Consider the following 5,328-nt stretch of genomic DNA (forward strand, 5'->3'; position numbering starts at 1 on the left):
TTTTAAATCACACACTCACTCAGAATTTTTCAAACGACCACGGAGCAGGCTTTCATTGGGTGAAACCACATCATCTTGCAGCATACTCCCCCCAGTTTCACAAAATGTTTTTAATGATTCACAAGTATAATAAGGCTTTTACAGATTCACATGGTAGAGCTGAGTTGACTTTCTACGTTTTGGCGTAGATAGCAGGTAATCCTGCTCAGACACCTGGCGCAAAACTGTAAAAGGGCCTTGGAACCTGACCTAAAATGGTGAACACACTAGTGGTAACAAAGCCAGAGCCTGGTGTCCTGGACTGAACTTGCGAGTCTTTGCCCCAAGGTAATTTTTCATCTTCCTCTGAGCCGATGCTAAATGTTCAACCTATGCCGAAAACCATGCACCTAATCAAGCAGACTAAGGGGTGGTTCAGAGAACACCACTTTGTCATGCAGTAATGTAAATGGCCAACACAGTATGACCAAACACAAGCTGGTTGGGACTAAATCCTGTGCTCTCCTGAACTACCTCTCTGGCAGCGAACAACAACCAGGGTAAGCCTTCCTCTCACTCCTGACTCATCTTTACAAATGCTGAAGCTGGTAGTTAAAAGCAACACAGCAACTCCTCTTTTGTTGGCATTGGTGCACATTTTCCACAGCGGCTATCCTCACAGCCTGGTGCAGCTTCAGTTTCGGCAGTGGCAGCCTCTTCCTGCTCCTTGCGCCGTAGTTTCTCCACAGTGTATTCATGCTCATTTAATACACTGTCAATGTAGTGTTCTTCCATAACTATTGGATTATTGTATAGTTGTTGCCATAACCGATTGATTTCAACCAGGATGTTTTGATTCCGCTGCTCCCTCTTATGTTGTAGTTCTAACACACAGCCAAAGAGCAGGCAAACGTCCGCCAAAGATGTACAAATCATCATCTGTACTTTTGGTGTCCAAGCAACATGGTGGGAAATGATAAATTGTTCATCTTCATGTACTATCAATATTCTAACAGTAGGAAGTGGGTTGACAATCGGTAATGTTCCAGTTTAAATTTCCATATTGTTTATTTTTATATTATTATTTTTTAATCATTATTTGTATTATTTTAGAAAGCATTATAGTCTTTTGAAATAAATGCACAATACATGCTTCAGTTCACATCAACTGAGTTAATTGGGAACCATGCCATCAAACAAACAGTGATTAATCATGCTATTTATAGAATCAAAGACTGTAGCTAGCCTGCTCACGCAATGGCCTATTTGCTTCTGCTTCAGGAGGGAAAGGATTTTTCACAACCACGTGGATTTATTTGCGGAAAGAGATAAATAGATGAATGCTTTAGATTTCCAAAAGCAATCCTCATAAACTTGTATACGTTTTTGGAGCCAGCACTACGAACCCTCTTTGAACACTCATACAGGTACTTTCCAAATTGGGCATTTTAGTCACTGGGAGCTGGTAGATACAGAAGAAATATCACAGGCATCCATCAGAGCGCTCTCCTATATGCTGTGGATAAAATAGGTACACAAGCCACACAATACATACAGCAAAATTGCCTTATTCAGCAGGAGAACATATCTGTGATCTACAGAGCTGTGGGCCATGAAGACCTGGATTTAGAACAACCTCATTTCATGGACCATACTGACGGTACACTCACCTTTTGTTTTTCATGGCCCGTGTTACGTGCAGCAAGGCGGGGTCAAAGGGCCTGGTGCTGCTGCTGATGATGATGGTAATGGCTGGCACCTGTGTAGCTGCTGCATTGATTCAGCTCATTGGTTCCCCCCATTCCTCATCAGCCTATCGCAACCCAGAACTCCAGAATAAAGGGAGCAAGCCCTCAGAGTTCAGCCTTGGCCTTCAGCCTTGACTTGGTCTCAGATCTGCTGCCATGTTATTGGTTGGTGTCAGCAGTGTATTTTGAGAGTTGCTTCTTTAGATAAGCTAGGCATTTTGGTTGTTTTACTTAAAGAATAGATAATAGATCAGGCAATATTTTGTTATGTTCATTTCAGTTTCTTTGACACCAACCACCTTGTCCTCACCTCCCCCACATTTGTAAAACCTCCCCTTTGTTCGAATGCACACTTTTGACCCCATAAGTTATTGTGGTTGTCCTGTGTTCTTCTCTATTTATAAAAAAAAGGGATGTAACAGCCCTCCATATCAGAGTTACAGACATCACTATCTGACACATTCTCCTGAATGGTTTTCTGGTTAATATAGCTGTATTAATTTACACAGCACCAAAGCCTGCTTACTAAAGGTACTTTCTGCTGACTATTTTGCTGGGCCTCCTAGTACAACCCCAAATCAGAATAAGTTTGGATGGTACGTTACATTTAAATTAAAACTGAGAACAGTGATTTATAACTGATCTTTGACTTGTATTTCAGTAAAACAATACAGAAGCACATTATTTGATGTTTGACATCATGAATTTTATAGTTTTTCTTCAAAATTATTTATTTAAATTTTGATTCCTGCAACATATTTAAAAAAAAAGTTGGGACAGTAGAGCATTGACCACTTTGTAATGTTGACATTCCTTTTCCCACGACATTTAGGGACTCAAGACACCAAGTGATGGTGTCATTTTGTCCCATTCTGTCCCAAGGTGTGCAACAGTAAGGGGTCTCCATTGTCCATTCTTTATTGGAGACAAGTCGGGACTGTACTCAGGCCATTCCAGCACCAGCAACATCTTCCTCAGGAGCTAAATAGGACGCACACTTTTTTTTTGTGAAAAAAAGCTCCATAGGCCGAGCCACAGTGCACAGGACTCGCTTTGACGCATGGAGCAAATGCTCCTCTCCACTCACTCGGAGAGTATTTGATGATATTAAATTATTTTTCCAGTGTTCCAGAGATCCCAGTGCCTGTGTGCTGCTGTCTGTGCCCTGTCAAGTTCACCCACACGCTTTTCTCTGTGATGAAGATGAACAAAAACCCACACAGGACTTGTCTCACTGATGCACACCTTCACTCCATCTTGAGGGTTTCTACAGCACAGAATTCCAAACATTACTGGAATGGCAGCCAAGAAAAGATGCCTAGCATCTGGCTCTGGCACATGTAAATAAAAGAAGAATGTAGCCTACCTAAATATGTTTACTTTATCATATATCCTGTCTATCCTGTTTAATAAATGTTGACCCTGTTTGACCTTCGACGTAGTCCGTTTTTAATTTTGGCCCTCTCTGTGATTGACCTTGACACCACTGAATTAGAGCGTGTCCAACCGGCAGTGGGGGGGGTCTACAAAAGGAGCACACCTGAGAGTCTTGCTCCTTTTTGTTCTCTCTGGCCTCAGCCTGTGTGCAGCACCCATGATTTTCTGTTGTGTTGGTATGATAACAAACTTGCTAAAATACCATGGTAGCTGTGGTGGGAAGGAAGGACTAGGTAAGATGGGTACCCTATACATTCACTCACGTAGGTACTCCTTTTAGTTTAGACACAAGTCAGTTTGGTTGTTGCCACCTTTGTAATATTTCAATTAAGATATTTTTTAGATTATCAGATTAGGCCTTTTGTTTGGGATGTGTGTTTAAGCAGTAGCAAATAGTCAGGCCTAGTTTTGTTATATTTATTATTTCCTTTGTCATAATATACATTATCTCAAGGCACTTTACATAGAAGGTCAAGACCTTAAAATCATATTAAATATAGAGAAACCCAACAGTTCCCACAATGAGCAGCACTTTGGATGTGGAGGAAAAACTCCCTCATTAACAGAGAGAAATCTCTAGAAGAACCAGACTCAATGTGGGCGGTCATCTGCCTCGACCGGTTTGGGTGAGCAAAGATAAAGGGGAGGAGAGGAGAGATGGGTGGAAAAGAGGGGAAAGAAGAGAGAGAGGGAGATAGTGGGGAAGGGGAGGAGGGGGAGAGAGAGGTGAGCGAGGCCTGGAACACTTGAGCACCATCAGGTATCAGATCTGACTAGTTAAAATGTAAACAATAACAGTGTAAAGAAGTTATTGATTATTATTGATAACAGGCACAATTCATATAATATTTAATTACTGAGATATTGTTCTTAATAATAGTAATAATAGTTGTTGTCCTGCAACAGAAAGAGAAAGAGGGACTATGGGAGAAAAAATAAACATAGTTTTTGACATGTATTAAAATAGGGACGGGGAAAAGTGCTCAGTGCATGATGGAAATTCCCCCAGCAGTCTAGACCTATAGCAGCATAACTAAGGGATGGTTCCAGATGCACCTGATCCAGAACTAAAGTAAAAGCACTGTTTTTCCACTATTTTACTCAGACTTATTTGAATGAAAACCATATCTTTCACATTATTGCACAGATGTGCCTTGGACTGGTCACAAAAAAGGCCACTCTAAAATGTGCAGTTAATCTTTAAGCAAGACCTATATTGGGCACTGAACTATGTTCTCTAGTCTAGTGTGACCCAAGCTCACAACCCAACTCGATTGGTGTAGACTTATACTGCGACGATTAAATGTTCCCATTATTTATTTTTAGCAGTGTATTTGGCAGGACTGCAACAGGACATGAGGGACATCAACAGTTGCCAGAAGGCTGCTGGGAAACCAGGGATAGGTCAGACCGACCAGAGCGTCAATAGGGAACCAGGACAGACTGCCAACTGGAGACAAGGGGCCGTTGTCAAATCACATCATGTTGGTGCCAAATCTTTCACTAATAACAAACTTTTCTCAAAGGCAGCCAGTTTTCAGCAAATATTTTTTCTAAACTAGGTGGATTGTGTAGTTATATTTGGCATTTCCATTTCCCTGATGTTGATGAATTATAAATTTGCATTTGCTGCTGAGTTACTTAATGTGTGGAAAATCTCCACACTTCCATGTTCTATATACATCTATATTAAGACAGCAGACACTGTCATCAGCAGCTCCTACATCTGTATGATTGTCAAACTGTAGAGTAAACCAATATGAGGCTTACAAACATCTCGATACCAGGTTTTGACCAATAACAGCAGATAAATCAAAAGGTGACAAAAGTGTCATATTATTTTTATACGAAGATAAAATATTAACTAAAAAAATAGAGCATTTTCAAAAATCATTTTGAAATAGTTTCGTTTCTCATTCCTTGTTTTTCAGTGAAATCTATCCATAAGGAGATCTCATCCCCAGTCAGCAGTCTAGCTGACAATTGTTCCTGTCCCCAGTTCCACAGTGACAGTCTGGTTGAAAGCCATTGCTGGTCTCTGGTCAGCAGTCTGGCCAACACCTGTTTCTGTCCCTGGTTTCCAGTCTTTTAAAAAGGTGACTGAGAATGTAGTTTATTGGCTGTGGAAAAACTGCAGAACAAAAAGCTACTGATCTACTTAGGA

This window comes from Paralichthys olivaceus, chromosome 6 (assembly GCF_024713975.1).
Source record: "Paralichthys olivaceus isolate ysfri-2021 chromosome 6, ASM2471397v2, whole genome shotgun sequence".
Taxonomy (NCBI): domain Eukaryota; kingdom Metazoa; phylum Chordata; class Actinopteri; order Pleuronectiformes; family Paralichthyidae; genus Paralichthys; species Paralichthys olivaceus.